At 44.0% G+C, this 18,195-nt stretch overlaps 1 protein-coding gene across 1 annotated transcript in view; it reads right to left on the bottom strand.

The window, feature by feature from the left end:
• SHISA6 (shisa family member 6) overlaps nt 1-18,195 on the bottom strand; it is a gene marked incomplete at its 5' end in the record, with an annotated part of 254,661 nt that overhangs the window by 165,028 nt on the left and 71,438 nt on the right. The gene's annotated exons all lie outside the window — the stretch shown is intronic.

The raw sequence follows: 18,195 nt of genomic DNA, 5'->3' as shown, positions 1-18,195 counted from the left end.
GAAATTAATGCAGCTAGTAAATATTTACTTATATATTAGCTAGATCTGGAAAAACAGAATTCCAGTGACATTTGCAGCAAATAGTGTAATGTATTGAGCAATACCGCAGTGGAGAATTCAACCCATGGCACAAAATACTTCTGAGAAAACATTGCGTGTAGCCCCATGGTTCCCTATGTGTTGGGTAGGAATTCCTAAAGAGAAGATTTCAGTAATCATTATGGTCAGTTTAAATACCAAGGCCTAAATATAAGTTTGCCTATCATCTTCTATTGTGAAAACCTGTTTCTAGGTGATAAAGACTTGAAAAATTGAATTAATTGGGCTGAAACCTTCCATGCTAGTTATATCTCTCAAGGTTGATTTTTTTCCTTTTTCTTTTTTAATTTTCAGGAAAAAAAAAAAGTTTTTTCCTTTTCCAAGTAAGAAATAGCAAGGATATGATTTCCCTGTGTTTTAATAACTTTCCTTATTTGTTTTGAAGCAGGGTTTTGAGGGCTGGTAAGGCACTCAGGGTGGAAAGGTGTCTTATTTATTGCCACTTTTTAGTCTCATCCCAAACTACAAAGTTATGAACATCCAGAACTTGCAGCTCAGTAAAATTGCTTAAAATGTATCAGCTAGATTCCCTAAGGCTGTAATCTGCCCTAAGGATGCTCTGTCTCCCTCAAGCTCCTACCTGCTGCCCAGGCTGTCACCTGCATGGCCTGAGCTTGCTCTGGGATGCAGGCACCGAGAAGGACATTGGCTCCCAAGTCAGTGGCACCAGCTCTGCAAGCAGAGGGCCTGTCTCTCGATGTCCAGTAACTGCCTTCCTTGCAATGAATATGCAAAGACTGAAAAATTGAAGTTAGGCACAAAGGAAGAAAGAGAAGGTACCTAGGAGGGGTCAGACACAAATTAAAAGGACAGAAGCAAGGGTAAGGAGGTGAAGTGGTGGAAAGGAAGGGCTGAGAGCAGAAGATGGATATTAATGGCACAAGAGACAGGGTGGGAAAAATAGAGCTAAAGCAGAGAGAAGGAAGAAATTTAAGATGTGAAGATAATAAGGATAAAGCTCCCTGGGATGATGGAACATTCCCTTCCGTTGTGGGACGGAAGTATGAGAAGTACCTGGGAACCAAAACATATAAAGGACAGCGGCGGCAATAGAAGGAGAACAGGGAAATAGCAGATTTAAGCCAAGTCTAAGGTAGCTAAGGAGAGGAACAGGAATGACAGCAACGGGACGCACACAAGGAGGAAAATAATTGACATAAAGCAGAAAAGGTTCAGATCTCCACAAGCCAATGTGGGAATCCAGAAATGAACCTCGTATTCCCCAATTTTAGTATAGCTGCTTGCTGAACATAAGAGCTGTGTTGATCTGCCTGCTTTTAGTGCCAGACCCCTACAGACAATGACAGCGTGTTGTGGGACTGAGGGCTCTAAGCCTGATTCCTAGGAGATATGCTCTGAATCGAAAGGTCTTATAACTGCCAATTGCCTTAGCAGGACCAATGACATCCTACAGGAAGGGTTATATATTTTTCAGTTTGTTTATTGTCTTTAGATTGCACTGTCAACCCAAATCAAAGAAGCTCAGTAAAGTTGCAATCAAGTTGTCAGGTCAAGATGCCATAATTAGGCCTATGCAAAACTAAGTTTCTCCTCTTCTGCATTTGCTCCATGCCACAGCCTACTCTTGCAAACATCATCCAGATTTTGAGAATGATCCTCCATCTTATTCAATGAAGAGCAGTATATGCATAGACTCCAAGAAGATCTGAAATTCCAGGAGTGTTCTGCTCCCATACCAACAGCTGAAGGAAATGAGGATGCAACTCTGAACATAAGAAGTGCCATAAAATGCCACAGCAGAATTTTATGCTTGAACTGGAATTTTTAACAGCATACAGAAACAAGGTGGTGTAGGTAACTTAGCTGATAAAAGAGACATGAGAATATTAAGCATGAAAGTCTGTAATCTGGCATTAGTAAATTGAATGTACTGACTTTGGCTTTAATCTGAGAATAGCTACCTGGGTGTAATAAAAATAGCACCCCTTCTCCTAAAAATGCTTTGAAAGAAAGTAAAAAATATCATGAGAGAGTTAATATATTCTGAGCATCATAGAAAAAACCACAAGGAAACTGATATTTCTGTGTTCGGTGCAGACCTTGGACAGAATACAGTAAAGCATGCCTGGCACCACAAGTACGTGGTGATCTTAATGAAATACTGAGCAGGTACCAATCAGAAATAGCATCTGTGCCCAGGGTGAGAGCAGAGCCGTGTGTGCAATCATGTAAAACCTCAATCAGTATGCATACATATAAATTAGTCCAACCTAGAGTTATCTGTGTTTTGTCACCCTCACTTGGAAATATGATCTTGATGTTCTTTTAATGCAGTGATTTGGGGGTGCAGCCAAGCACCTTTGCCTGGTTTCACAACATAGACTGCATGTGTCTGATGCTGGCTGCTTTTAAAAGCTAAGATTCATAGAAACACAGAATCATTTAGGAAAAGACCTTTAAGATCATCAAGCCCAACCATTACCCTAACCCTGCCATCCCACTACTAAACCCTGGCCCTAAGCACCTCATCTGCCCGGCTTTTAAATATGCTGGGGACTTGACCCCTTCCCTGGGCAGCCCCTTCCAGTGCTTGACAGCCCTTTTGGGGAAGGAATTTTTCCCAGTGTCCAACCTAAACCTGCCCTGGCACAACTTGAGGCTGTTTCCCCTCGTCCCATCGCTCATTCCCTGGGAGCAGAGCCTGACCCCCCTGGGATCCCTGCTCCTGTCAGGCAGTTGTAGGGAGTGATAAGGGCTCCCCTCAGCTTCCTCTTCTCCAGGCTGAGCTCTCCCAGGTCCTCCAGCCACTCCCCATTAGCCTTGGGCTCCAGATCCCTCACCAGCTTCGTTGCCCTTCTCGGGACACGCTCCAGCCCCTCAATGTCTGTGTAGTGAGGGGCCCAAAACTAGATACACCCTGAACAGGTGTGTATCCCTGACAACAAAAAGCACCTGACTGGTGACAAGGATCACATCTAGGTCATTTCATGGAAATTCCAGATTCAGGTTTTTTTCTTAGGAACTGGTAACATCTGAGTTCCCAAGCTGACCATTGTCTGCCTACCATTCACCTAGGTACCCAGTGCTGCTAAAGTTTGCTAATACCTCTCATTTGCATTTAAAAGATACAATAACTGCTTCCAACCATTACCTGCTGCATTTCATTGCCCCTTTTTATGTTCAGACAGCCCAAGCAGGGGTCTTGCTGGCCTCCTGCAGCAAACTATCACTACCACACTGGGTATTAGGGGAGCAGGAAGAAGATCTCAAACAGGATTGCTTTGACTTCTGGGGGTGAGTGTCTTGTTACACAAGAAAAGTGGTGTGAAGGTTTACCCCTCTTCAAGGGGTGAAAAGGAAGTGTGAAAATAAACTGGGTCCTGCTCTTTGTGTGATAATGTTCATGAAGTAAGATCCACCAGGAAAGTCCTCAGATGAAGCCAGGCCTCCCCTACTCACATGCTCTGAGCTTCTCTAGGATTTTTCAGTCAGTAATTGCATTTGCCAGGAGTAAGATTTCAGTTTGGTAATTCTTTTGGTTTTGAGAAAGCTTAGTAATAATTATGCGTGTCTATGCTGGTGATATCAGGAAAGAACAGAAAAAATCAATAAGAGAAGGTCACTTAGGCTGCTGCTGCTTCACTGCTTCTCACCCTTACTTAAATTGTCAGGGAAGATGGCAGCTGGCATCAAATTGGACACCTAATTACAGAGCCCAGTTTCAGCATTTTCTCCAGGTAGAAGGGAAAGCACATGTCTGGGTTTCCTTACCCTGACCCAGCAGGGCCCTCCAAGCATCTTGGCTTTCAGGCTACCCTGGCTGTCATCTTATTCCTTATTTTGAATGATGATATTAGCAGAAATAATGTTAATTTAGACATCAAATGCAATTAGTGTCAAATTTTGACAGCTCCTGCATAACTAAAAAGCACCTAGTGAAATTTTCAGTAGTGCTCTGAAAATGCAGCCATAAGCTCTTTGCACTTTCAGCTACCTAATGTCTTAAAAATTTGACTGCTTTAAACCAACTATTTTTATTGCCTTTAAGCCCAGGTATTTGATATTTCTGAAGCTGAGATAAGGGAGAAGACCCTCCTACAGAACCTCTGAAGCCATGAGTGACTCCAGGGACATGCTGATTGCTTTAACAGTGCTGGGATTCTCTTTTGTGTGTACCCTAAGTTGTTTTGCAGCTCTCAGTCCAAAATAAAGGCCACGGATGCAGTGTATGCCACTAGTGGGTTTCATGCAGGGTGAACCAGAGAGGTAGATATGTGGACTTTCACAGCTATGTCTTCCAAAGCTGTCTCAGGGGATCTGAACTGCTGAGCACTACTGTGGGACTCATGCAGGTCAGACACCAGAGCATACACTCTGACAGGCAAGCAGGCATGGGTAAGGATTTTCTCTTGTTCTTTCATTTTTTGATACAGGGTGCATGACAGCAGGTTTACTTGCGTTGTGGCACTGCCCACAGAAAGGGGCATCAGACCTTTTGATGCTCATCTCACCCAAAGGACACTGCTCTCTGCAGAGCTGCCTTTCCTCCTCCTCCGCATTGCCTGGCCAGGAGGTCCTGCTCCTGCCTGCCCACCCAACTGCCTGTAACTACTGAGGGTGCTCACAGGCTTCGTTAAACACATGGCTACTGTCAGGTAATGCATGTTCTGCTGCTAGCCTAATACAGAGTATTACAACTCCTGTATGGATCAGGTTTGATTTTCATCCACGCAGCTTTGTAGGCAGCCACGTAGATAAGTGACTGAGCTGAGAAATCTATAAAGTGGAATGCCTTTGTTATCCATCTCACAGAAGTGTTAATGTCATCTTTAGCTCTCATTCGTGCCAATTAGCCAAAGCCCTGTGGAGGAGGACTAGATATATAATTTCAGCTGGAGCTGGTGCTTCATATGTGGCTGCTGGTACAGGTCCTCAGCTCAGGCTCATCACTCATCCGGCTAGTCACAAAGGTATGCTGGCAATCCCATCCGGACGGTGCTTATTTACTCCCTTTGGTCTGCTGAAACTGGTAATAAATCAACTCCATAATGAGGTGAAGCTGCTGTTGGAACATACTGTAACTACATAGCCACTCCAATGGGCTTTATTAGCTGAATAGCTGCTTGATCCCTGGAAATTTTTTTGGGAGCCTTTCTAACTGGTTGGTTTAATGGATAACCTCACATGCTTTATATATACCCAAGGTTTATTGATTTGAAACAATGGATTCAAGATGTTGATAGGACTATTGGGATAACAGTCCATGGCAGCACCCAGGATGGATTATCCTTGTTCTTCTGGGGCAATTGATACTTCATAAAAGGGATTTTTGCACTCACACAATATTTGTTCTCGAAAGCAAATCCCAAAGTTACAGCATCAGCACTACACAATTCCTTTCCCTTCCATTACAATAGGGCAGCCCCAATAATACAGTTGGTGTCAAATTAACTTAAAGGTTACTAATTCCAGTGACATCTCAGGGATTGTAACACCCTGATTGCCAAGAGATACCACCAGGATCCAAATAACAGAAATCTTGCTCAATGCTTCCACACTGCTGTTGCCTACAGCATACACCAGCAATCCTTTATTTTCCTGATTTTCAACCTCAATTTTTCTTTGCTAATTTAATGAATTTCTGAGTTACATTTGCCTGTATCATCCTATATGTTATATAAATATGACATTTATTGTTAAATAAGCCCTACTCGTATACACAGTCATCACTCAACCATACTAATGAGAGGCGAACTACAATATGTAAGCTGCTGCTGTTCCTTCAGCTCTGTAATTATATCAGTGATGTTCAACCTTTTTTTTACCCTGTGAGCCATAGGGCCTATTCTGTGGTCACTAAAGAGCTGGATGCCTTCCCCACAAAACAGAAGTACTTCTGAACAGGGATCAAACAGATGGAAGACAGATGGCCTGAGCCCTATTGACATTTCCTTTGCCCTTCAATGGCACTGATTACTTCTCTGGGCATTCTGGATGCTGCATTTTTCCCATAAGCTTTTCAGAGTGCAACTAGAGCTCTTGAGATCTCCTGCAAAAATATATAAGATGAAGAAGGGTCTCAGATTCCTATCAGCCCTGTTGAACAGTGGATTTTTACCACCCTTTTTGGGCAAAACACATGGGTGTTTTCTCATGTGGCCCCCTCCTGGTGTACTGGAGACAGCTCTCCAGTACTGCTACTGAGAATGTCCTAAATTGTCCCACTTGCAATTAGATGAGGGCTTTGTAGACTTGTCTTGGGTGCAATTTCCACTAAATCTCCCCCTTCTGCATAGGAGTGAGCATGGCTTTGTTAGTGGCATCTGCAGAAGTCCTCTGGTGTCACCAGTGTCAGCCAGTTGCCCAGTTCATGCCTCACTAGAGGGCATGAAGGCGGAGATGGTTTAGCAGCTTTAGCACCCAAATTGAATGTTTGAGGGACCCTCAGAGTCCTACAGCTGTGAGGACAATTGCCCCAAGGCTAAGCTCTGCCCACAGCAGTACCTGTGGCAGGACCCGCCACCCTAGCCAGCAGAGAAAGCTCCTCAAGGAAAGAAAAATCAAGGTTTGACACGATCCTTCGAAGTGTGATGAGAAAAGAGACTTGTTGAGTCTTTATCCCAGGCATGAGGCCAAAGGCAAATTTTTGCACCCAGCTTTTGGAGTGGAAGTGATTAACACATGGCCTGTTCTCCACGGGGTGGTTGATAGGAGAGTGAGAAGAGATGGGAGTAAATACTGGCCTTTTTTGGCACTCTTATACAGCTCCTTCTGTTAGCTGAAATGCTGCAGCGTATCATTATCTGTTGATTGCAGTCTTTTGCCCAGTTTTTGCTCTTGCTCAGTCAGCACTCCTCTCCAAGACAATTTGAATTAATTGTGTGAAGGATTTCACAAGACTGGAATATTCAGAAATGTTCAACTGAAATCAAGACAGAGTGGGTCTGATTCTGATCCCACACAGTTTGATGTGGGCAGAGCTGCAAAGGACTAATGGGTTTTTATGGTTGCTCTTTGCCCCAAGGGAGGCAAAAGCCTGCATCTCCATGTGTTTGTGTCATGGGTCTAGCATTTTATCAGCAGAACTTGTATCTGATGGGTGCAATTTGTTTTCTGAAGATCTTTCTTTGTCCTTTAGGGATATTCTGCACCTTCTTTACAAATATAAAATTCCCACCATTTTTACTGCAAATTCTGGTTTCATGCCCACTTCTGTTTATATTCCCTGCTTGTAATAATGAAGCACATACTGAGGATTAAATCAGATTTACCAGATGACCACTGTCAGAACAACTGTTCATCCCCTTCTCAAACAATGGTACTACATGTGACTGCTTCCTGTACCTTGCTGGTCTCCATGGCTTTTCAGTAGAGTTGGCAGAGGTGTGGAATACTTATTAGCTAACTCTTTTGACACATTAGGTGGATGTTATCCAGATCTACTGACTAAATACAAGTATGACTATTAATTGTTTCTTTTCCCAAGGAACAGAGTCTTGTCAAACCAAATGCCACTTGCTGAACTAACGTCTTGCCACCTGCCCTACCCAGAAGAGACAGACTCCTTATCTTTTTTATAATAATAATAATGATAATAATTATGATAATAATAATGATGATAACAATAATAACAACAACAAAAATTAATAATATCTTTCTTTGGATATAGCCTTAGAGCTCATAAGTAAAAAAGGATACAGCTTGCTGGAACTCTTGATTTGGCAAACTGAATGATGAAATCAAAGGTAAGGCTGTTTCACATGCATGGTACTAGCAGATCGGTACATTAGTTGGTGTCTGCCTCTAATCCACAATTCTTGCATTGTTCAGATTCGCCCAGCATCAGCATGTGAAAGTCAAGCAGGTTCCCAGCCCCAGCCCTACTAATGAGCTGTACCACTGTGTGTAAGTATCCTTACTTCTCTGTCCCTGCCTCCCTACTTATAAAGAGGGCAGACAAAATAGTGTTTGCATGACCACATGAAATTTCCAGACACCAAAGTGCAGGGAAGTTAGATACCAGCACTGTATATACATTTTTAGCAGGATCAGCTTGCTTTCTCCTCCTTTCTTCCTCCTGCCTTTCAGTTATGCAGCATCACACAGTCCTCAAAGTTCACACGCTTGAGGGAAAAAAAAAATGTTGATTTTTCCACTGAGTGTCAGCATAGATCAGAGGCTACAGTAGTATCTTCAGCATGGGCAGATAATAAATTAAGGCTGAAAGTTCAAGTAATTCATATTTGTCATTTAAAACCACACCAGACTAAATCTCAAGTTTGAAGGATAAGATCAGAGCAAAAATCCAAGCTACTAAAGCAGAGTAAATTGTTAGTAATAACCAGGTCTGAGGTTTTGTTTTTAACTAAAATCAATTTCTTTGACTATTATTTCTTTTTACTGCACAGCATATTTGGATTTTTTATTTTTTTGAGGAGTAAAATAAAACTTTTCTAAATATTCTCCTGCCTAGAAATTCCATTTCAACCCACTGTGCACACAGTGCAGTGGAGTCTGTTTGCATTTGATTTAAAATCCTTACATGGAGTCACTCTTTGTGGATTGCACTGTTTTTTTCCAGACGCTTCCAGACACAAGCCTGGATAGAGCTTCCTCTGCTGCTCCCTCTCAAGCCACTCTCCTGGAAAGCAGGTTAAAATGAAGCAATGGTGCAGGGAGATATTTTCACAGGCATTCAGAAATTGTTGTAGTTCTGTTTCTACCGTGGGGGGATATTGAAGCCCTTCAGGTTAGCGCATAATGAAATGCAGAATCCCCGTACTCACTGTGTGAGAAAACGAACAAATTCAGATTCCCTTTTTACTTTCCTAGATAATAACTCTTTTGTTTTAACTAAACTTTCACTTTCAGGGGTGATTAGATGAATGAATCCTATTATTTAAAGCATTTCCTGCCTGCTTCTCAATGTGCATTCTGACTCATGTACCTATTTTCATGTAGAGATTATTTAGAGAATAAAAAATAGCAGCAAGGAGGTTTTTGGACTAGGCTTTATCTCTGTGTGTGGCTAGTCATTGGTGCCCAGCTTAGTGCAAAGAACGGATGCTAAAACACCCTTGCTAATGCTTGCTGGCGATGTTCGACTACTGCATAAGAGGCTGCAATGGAAATATGGATCCTAACTATGACATTTTCAGGACTGTAAGTATTAGAAGATGTGTACTAAACCAAAAAGGTACAGCCAAAATGCAGCAGTGCATTCCCACACATCCTCAAGCTTGAGCTCACCAGGTTCAACAGGACCTGAGCACATGCCTAAAGGCCAGGAGGGAGGACACAGCTCTGGAGCTGAGTGATGGCAGTGACTGCCATAGTGGAGCGGGATGCAGGGCAGCGGTGGGGCCACCTGATCGCAGCTGGGTCACACACTGCAGGAGCACAGTGGGCTGTGGAGTGGAGAATAAAGTGAAAGTCTTTTCTTCCTTCAGATCCAGGGAAACACATGCTGGGATCCAACTGATCAGATCATGGCAAGGGAGGAGGCTGTCATCACAGTTAAGCTGGGAGCAGCGTGCCATGTTCTTTAATATAAATAACACTAACGTATGTGCATAGGATGCATTTTCATTGAGTTCTCCATGTACTATACACCCACGTGCTCAATGTGAAGCCATTACCTCTGCTTCATTCTCCCAGTCCAGCCTACGCTCCTATTTAACTTGGTGCTCCCTGGCCAAGATAATATTTAAATTCCTAATTCTCCCAGCAAGCTAATGATCTCCTAGAGTGTGATCCAGTGTCTTCTTGACATATCTTTCTCGAACCCAGAATGTCTGAGACTCAGCTGCAAAAATCGCCACATGAACCTGGAGTCAACATCCAAAAAGTTCTATTAAAGAAGAACATAGATACAAAGAGAAAGGGGGTGGGGGTGGGTGGGTTGGCTGGGTGGGTGGGGAAGAACAGGAGCTAGTAATTTGCATTCTCCTGATTGAGGGTATTTATCTGAATTTCTAGTTAATAAAAGTCATTAATTGATTCACGTCTTTTATGGCTGCACACAGAGCTATTTCTGGCTGGAAGGAGACACTGTTAAATGGAATGAGTCAGACCAGACCTGTTATGTCACCCTGGGACCCTGAAAGATTTGTTAATAGCTCTGAAGAAATCAAGTTGCTTCACAGGGCTATTTTCTCCTCAGACATCAAAAGCAGAGGGAAAGCATAGTAATTCTGAAGGCTGAAAATGATTCTTTTTTTTTTTGCATGGTCCTTTGGATTTGACAAATAGCAACAGGTTAATCAAAGAACTTTGCTCTCCATGAGATACTTGCATAGAAATCTCAGCAGGATTTATTGGTCCAGCTAAACATAATCTCCAGAGACATGGCTCTTAGCTAAGGAAAGTCCTAGCAGGTCGTAGCTCCTCAGTTAACTTCCTATGATTTCTTCCAGATTAACTTCACAAATCAAAATATTGTGCACTGAGAGAGTTTTATAGGAAGCAAAGTCTGTATTTTTCCTCTTAAAAATATATAGAAAAACATATTCTTTCACCAAACCCTCTTTCCCCGCAAAGGTACCTGTTTCCTAGCCAGTAATAAGGCTCGCTCTTTATTATAAAATGAAATCGCACTGGAAACAAAACTAGTTTAAATTTGTTTGTCTTCAGTCAAGGTTTGAGTTGCAGCTCAGGTGTTTCATGTTCCTGTTCTGGGTCACGGTGCCCTGCCACATGACACCTCGAGGAGGCAAAGGTGCTGTGACACATGTTGGTGGCTCTGCCCAAGGTGAGGCAATGATAACTCATGGGATGGAGGCCAGCCAAGGAGCAGAGAGAAGACGGTGGTCCAAAATAATGAGGGACAGCAAAGGAACCCCACCTGTGCCTGCAGCCCTCTGATAGCATTTCCATATTCAGTTTGGAAAGGGAATCGGAAAGCTATAAACTGAGAAATATGTATGCTTTGTTTTTCACCAGAAGACCAAAAATATCCATGGAAAATGTTGACAAATTGAAAGCATTTGTCATTTCTGCTTCTGTTTCCCTGGTGACCAAAAAAAACCCTCCTATTTCCAGCCAAGACAAAGCCTGCAGCTTATAGTCTTGTCCAGTTTGTCCTGATATTTGCCCTTGCTCTTAATACCATGGTTCAAAGAAGCAGAGCAGCAGCAGGACCCTGTAAAATGGGCCTCCCCTTCCTCTACAAAGCTGGAGCCTCTTTGCCCTTGTTACTACCTGGCCAGGGCTGTTCATGATGGGATAAATGTCTGTACTGGCCTCATCTTATTTAGAAAGTGGTAGTTATGCTTTGTTCTTATGCCAGCCTTTGCCAGGGAAAAATCATTGCTCTCAATGGTGATGACGGGACACATTTTCTGTTATTTTCTCCAACCTTTTTTTGCTGTTGACATCTTGAACATTTGCAGCTTCTGGACATCAGAGGAGCCCATCAAAGGGCTCAGCTCTGTGTTATAGATATGCAAAGCAGAAGCCTGGGTTTCTTCTGAACTTCCCTTGCACTGGGTGGTGAGACTAATACAGCAAATACGGTTTGTAAATCTGCATGCAGCCCCAGCATGATAGCACTAGCTGGCTTAAGGTGTGGGGCGGTGGAGAAGTACAGGCATGTTAAAACCCTTACAGTTCAGGCAAATCTGCCTCCAGCCAGATTCACACTGTCATCTTTCCTAAGGAAAAAGCATGCTAGAGAAAAAAGATGCTAACTGAGCACCCCTGAAACCATGGAGCCTGTTGGGAGTACGGCTTTGTGAACCCTGTTCATAGGATGAACTGCTGAGCTGCAGTGGTTTTGTCCTCCCTCTCCATACCAGAAAGAGAGTGAGGGTGTATTTGGAGAAAGCCACCCTTCTGTGAGAGTGTCTCATGTTGATATATGCAGATAAAAGAAATCTCAGCCTCCAAGTGCTCTGGCATCAGCACCCTCCTAAGCCCTGTTCTCTGGCTCACCAACAAGAATTCCCCTGCTTGCCCATAGCAACCAGTGATTTTGCTGTCTTTTTTTCTCTATCAGTGAAGACTTACATTAAAACACCCGAGAATCCTTAAAGACAAGAAATTACTGTGGCAGAGCAAGGATCAATACAAGCAAGATAAATACAGCTTGTGCTAGCTGGAGTTCTTGTACTTCGTAACACAAATCTCAAAATGTGATGCCAGCTACAAATCCAGCATAGTCTTTCTATAATGCCATGATTTTTAACTGCGATGCACTGTGTTGTGACTTTACAGAGTGGGCTTCAACTTGTGCTGGAGTTCTTTGCTCGTTTTAAGGAGCAATGCTTCTGCAACAGTTGCATCACTCCTCCCTTGCTCTTTGCAGCTTACTCCCTGCCATGCCTGTCCTCAAGCCAGCACAGCATCCATGAGGACACACAGTGAACTGATTTGGGTTCAAAGTAGCATGGGTTTGAATTTGAATTCTCTTTTCTGGCTCATTGTATGGTCACACCAGTGCTTGTGCTGAGGCAAAGCAAGATGCATTGAGAGGAAGGCAATGAACAGGGAGGGAAAAATGCCTCTCCTACCTGTAGTTTTAGGGGATGTAATTTTAAACAACACCCAAACCCCCTGGTTTTAGCTGTAAAGCTTGTACACAAATTCTATTTGGTTATCTAGGCTCTTATGTACACAAACTCACCTGTCTTAGGATGAGCTGAACTGTTGCAAAGACGCCCACCTCTCACCCTTGATCCTGGAGAGCCTACATCACCAACTCAGACTAAAAGCCCCATTTCTAGATTCCATAAGTAAGATGAAGTAAATCCCATCTACATCACCAATGTGAGAGCCTCCAAAGCTATTGTGAGCCTTGTAAGGGATAGAATCATAGAATCAGTCATAGAATCATAGATTGCTTGGGGCTGGAAGGGACCTTTAGAGGTCATCTAGTCCAACCCCTCTGCAATGAGCAGTGACACCTTTAACTACATCAGCATGGCGTCACCTGAGAAAGGAGGGTGGACTGCAGTGTAACATGGGGCAGGGAGTAGTCCTACATATGAGCTGGAGGGCTGCCCCCTCCTGCCCACTGGACTGAATTTTCTCCTCTTTGGAGAGCTCTGGAGGTTTGACGCTTGAGGCATGAGACCTATCTTTGCAAGAAAACCAGTGGGCATACAAGAAGGGAATGTACTAAGTCTGATCTGCTTTAGTTCTGATGCATTCAGTTCCTGAGGAACAAGTCTGTGGATAGACACAACTCTTGTGAAAGTCTGATCAGCTGGAAGCTGATGTACTCAGAGGTACAGCAGCTCTTTCTTGAGGGATATTATTTGTCCTTTCAGAACAGAGCTATAAAGGCTCAAATAACCCACCCTTCTTTGGGAAATTGTCCTTTATTCTGCTCTCCATCAGGCATTCTGGGTTGCTGGCACAGGTTTATTACAGAAACATTGTCCCTGCTGGTCTCCAAACCTCCTCACAGTGCTCCCAAGTGAGAAAAGGGGAAGCATCCTCCAAGCTTTGTACCACCAATGCTGGGACAGTGTTCCTCTGAGAACTGACCAAGCTCCATGCTACAGAGTTAATGTGCAGGGCACAGCAATACACTAGCTGGGTGACTGCTGGAGAGCTTCACAGCTCTGACCTTTAAACCTCATGCACTAAGTCTATCCATGACCAGTCTTCACCCTCTTGTCTTTGTGCTGGTATTGTCCTTTAGTTTAGACATGATTCCCACTCCCAGCTATTAAACCACCACTGTGATGCAGGATCAACCCATGTCTCCCAGTCTTTCTTTTCTGGGCTAAACAAGCCAAACTCTAGTCTCATCTAGCCTAGCAGGACAACTCCTCCCCAGAAAACCCTCTTTGCAGCACAATTTTGTGCCTGCTCCAGTATGAATTAATCTTCCTTGAACAGAGTAGACAAAGAGAAGCCACTCAGTGGCTCCTGCACCTCCTGTGAGTGATATTTTTTTCTGGAGAGGACTAGGTAAGAGCTCAAGGGCACCATTTTTGTGCCTTCTTTCTGTTCCCTAGTGGATGGCGCATACGCATCCTAAGGGCTGGAGGTTTCTATCCCAGGGTCTCTGATCAACACAAGGACTATGCATTTATCAGAAGGTAGGGATCCTCAAACTGGATGTATTAGAGAGTTCTCTATTTGAACCAATCGCTGTGGTAGCTGCTGGAGAAATTAAGCATGGTTAAGATAAAGCTCCTCTGGCCTGCTCTGGACACATGATTTGGGAAATGCTCCACAGCAGGGCCTCTTTCTCCCTAGGCAGTACCAATGGAGACTGAGTAGCAAAGTCAGATGGAGATGTCATACTGATTCTGTTTTGTCTTTGCTGCCTGTTTCAGAAAGAAAAGAGGAATATCTGCTGCAACTCATATACGCAGGGGAAATCCATGTGAGCAACCATGTAACCACAAATGTGGGCTTCTCTCCTAGGCAGCAAAGCAACCCAGCAGGTTTCCTCCAGCTGATGGAACAAAAGGGAGCATAAATCACAGCTCCATCGCAAGGCCCCTGGTTCATTGCAAACTGACACTGCTAAATTTCTGCTAAATGTCTGAATTGGCATTTGTGTGGACATGGGGCTTCTGCTGGGAATTGTCTTTCGAGCTACAGCCAGTCCCACACTGCAGGGTGATAAAAGGGAACCTGAAGAGGATAAGTTAACCCTGCTTTTGCTCTCACTTCCTCTCAAATGCCGCTCAAGATTTGCTGTAGAAACCATGGGAAAAAAGTCACTATTGCCAAAGCTCAGCTTCATGAGTACTGTTCCCAGACCCCAGACATCTGGAACAGAAGGCTTTCTGGATAAGCCTGTCCTAAAGCCTGAACAACACCTCAGCATGGGTACCTCAGCATCCTCCCGAAGAAAAAATTTTTACTCCTTTCTGCATGAGCAAGTGACCGAGGGAGAACCCAGGCACTATCAAGTCATGAGGATAATCCAGAGCCTGTTCTTTTGGTGCAAGGACAGACTGAACAGGTCCCATTTCTGTCTGTCTCATCCATGCTGCCTCGGTCATTCCCAGGATGCCACAGATCTGAACCTCCTTTCTGGTATGCTCTGAAAGTCCCCTCAGCTGTGTGCAGTGGTCACAACTAATGACACAGTCCAAGGTAGATATCGTCACTGTAGCTCCTTCTCCCACTCAGTCTGCAGCTTATTTCCATCAAACTACCTTTCTGAGCTATGTGTCATGTTTGATCCATGTTCCAGTCCTGTTCCTGTTTCTCCTTCCCCAACTTCAAAATTAAGATAGTCATCCCAATTTATTCAATGGCTTTCTTGGGAAATACCAGTGCAGGAAAAGGCTTTGAAAACAGTAAAAATTAACTTTGTTATGATTGCCATTTCCAGTTCAGTGTCTCTTGTGCAGTTCCGCCTAAATATTTCAAGGTACTTCCGTCTTATCTGCATATGAAAAAGAAGCCAGCAGCTCTGAAAGGCTTGTTTAGAAAATCCAACAGCAGCTATCTATTTTGTTTTCACTTGCTCTGTACAAATCCTTATTCACATCTAAGGGGTGAAAGCTCTGTAAGGAGCATGATCATGACAACGTACAATACCCCTGACAGCAGGAGGAAGAGACATCTTCTGCAGCAGATTGGAAGGCGATGTGTGGCGGAGGCCGTGGACATGCTGTCCCATGCTGTTCCTGCCATGTGCTAGCTGTGGCTGCCTGCATCCCTTGTGCGCTGTCGGGCTCTGTGTCACTGGTGCTTGCATGTGAAGAATTTCAAAGGACTGCCAGCCACTTTAGGGATCTTGGGTAATATGACCTGAAGCTCAAGATCTTCCAGAAGGCTTGTTTTATAACTGGAGGAATGGTAGGGAAATAGGAAAGTGAGGTCTTAATACAGTGCACTTGAACATGCAATTCTGTGAATGGATGACACAAAGTGTCACTGTACATCTGTCTGCTCTGCACATGAGAGAGGTTGCAGGGGAGCCCAGAGACCTCACCAGAGGTGGGAAAAGCCACCAGAACATGGGGCACAATCATTTTGTACAACCTCTTCCTATCACTCACCAAAAGACAAGTCAGAACTGGCGATACTTGACATCGAGTGTTGCCCTCATGAGCTAGGGGAGGATGCTTCAGCATGAGTGAGATATGGAGCCACTGGGCTATGTGTGTGTTTATGTGGCAGACTCTGTGTCAGGATGTACCACAAGGCACAGAAGGGGGATGGAACCTGCCAAGCTGCTGACAGGACCTGTCTCACCCTCTGCTTTGCTTTTGGAGGACAGGGATGGGAAGGGAGCAGCCTGGAACACTGTGGGTACCATGCCCCCTGGTAAGATATTTCATTTGCAGTAGGCAGGGATGAAAGCCTACACAGGGCTTAAATATTTGAGAGCGAAATAAACAGCATGGGTGATGCAAGACAAAGTCCTGTGGCTTTCTGGGTTCAAATGTATGCACCTATTTGGGTTGCCCTCTTGTGTGGCATGGGAGGGTGGGTCACACATTTATCTTCTCCTGCTCATCTTTCCTCTGCACTGCTTAGACTCATTTGTTTGCTGACTTGTGTCAGCCCTGTACTTGCCTAGACACAGCTGCAGCGGGTGAAGCCCACTCTCAGCAATTTGGAGCCTGCAGAGAGTGAAACACCTCCCTGCCAAGCCACTGCGGCTATCAACGACCCACCAAGAGCTTAGACTGGGGTCAGCTCAATAACCACGTAGGATCTGTAGTTTGCTTGTGCTCCATTTCCATGCAGCAGCTAAAAGCACTCAGGAGGCCAAAGCTCTTGCCTCGTCTGGGGAACAGGACAAAGCTGGACAACCCCCAGGCTAGGTGTGCCTCAGCCAGGAGCCTGAGCTGCAAGCAGTTCAAGGAACCCTGAGAAGAAAGGTTGAGGTGCCACCAAGCACAGCATCAAAGCTGTGTCCCCTCACCAGCATACAGAGGCCACAATGAAGCAGTGAGGGTCATCAGTCACCCCCCCACCTCCTGTCACCTGCAAACATGCCACAGTGAGTTGACTTTTCAGTTGTAACCCAACCTCTTCTCATGCAGTCTTTGATCAGTTCTTGTTCCCCCTAGTTGGAGTGTCCTATTTTTCACTCAGGTCAGACCAAACTGGACTGAATGGAGGCTATTTCTGGTATTCTATAGGTACACAGTATTAACTGTTATTACAAGATGAAGCCCTGCCCTGGACACTTACGGGACAGCGGGACCTCAAGGAGGTTTCCCCCAGGCCCAATAGTTTGAGGCACTAAAGCTTCAGACCTGAATGTTCATATTACTTCCCTCACTTCTCTTTTAATACTTACAGTATTTTTGCCTATCTCGCTAACTGCAGAAGTATCACCATCTGTGTTTTGTGTCCTGCACACTCTTGATCTCAACAGCACCTTGTGACAGCGCGATCCACAGGCTAATATTGACACTGCGTCAAAAGCATTTCTTGCTCTCAGTTCTGAATTCAGCATTTTTAATTCAATGCCTGTCAGTTGCCACACAGAGAGGATGTGCCATACTCACCAAACTTCCTTCTCTGTCCCAAACCTGTTTTGAAAACTTTTATCTGCAGCTCTCTCCATGCACAAACACTTTGCCGGGCACTTTTAAGGTTTTTATTCACATTAAACCTCTTAATACAAACCTCAGGTTATTCTTATCACCTATATTTGAACTGGCTCTATTTTTAGTTTCCTGGTTTAAAATTAAGATGAGGACATGCCTTTTATAGATTGTACGCTCTTGGTATCTGGGCATGTCTTAAATTAATAACAGTAACATATACTTCAGAATAAAACTTGTGTTACATTTTAAACAATTGAGGCAGGATGATGACATAAAAATAATAGCTAAGGGTATAGTACCTTAATAACATTCTGAAGGGCTATGTTTTCAAAGAGAAATCAGTGAGTTGTGTGCAGAGATATGGCCCCATGTAAAGAGCAGATCTGCTCAGAAATATGACTGTGTAGGGTGAGGTTTTTTACTCAGCAGATCTGCATCTCACTGCCTGCACTAACATTTTTCTTATCATAGCTGGGAAGGCAAGCCCCTGAGCTCAATCTGTCTCATGCATTGATCACAGAATTTGAAAAAACTCCCACTAGCAAAATCCATTTCGACTCCTAGAGCTGGGACCAATTTTCAACCTGACCAGTCAACTCCTTTTTGTTCACACTTCTTCCAGGAACATCAGCTACATTAAAAAAAAACAGGGGGG

This window comes from Egretta garzetta, unplaced genomic scaffold (assembly GCF_000687185.1).
Source record: "Egretta garzetta isolate BGI_Z169 unplaced genomic scaffold, ASM68718v1 scaffold589, whole genome shotgun sequence".
NCBI classification, from domain to species: Eukaryota; Metazoa; Chordata; class Aves; order Pelecaniformes; family Ardeidae; genus Egretta; species Egretta garzetta.
The sequence above is the reverse complement of the archived record's forward strand: the minus strand, read 5'-3'. Positions and strand labels throughout refer to the sequence as shown.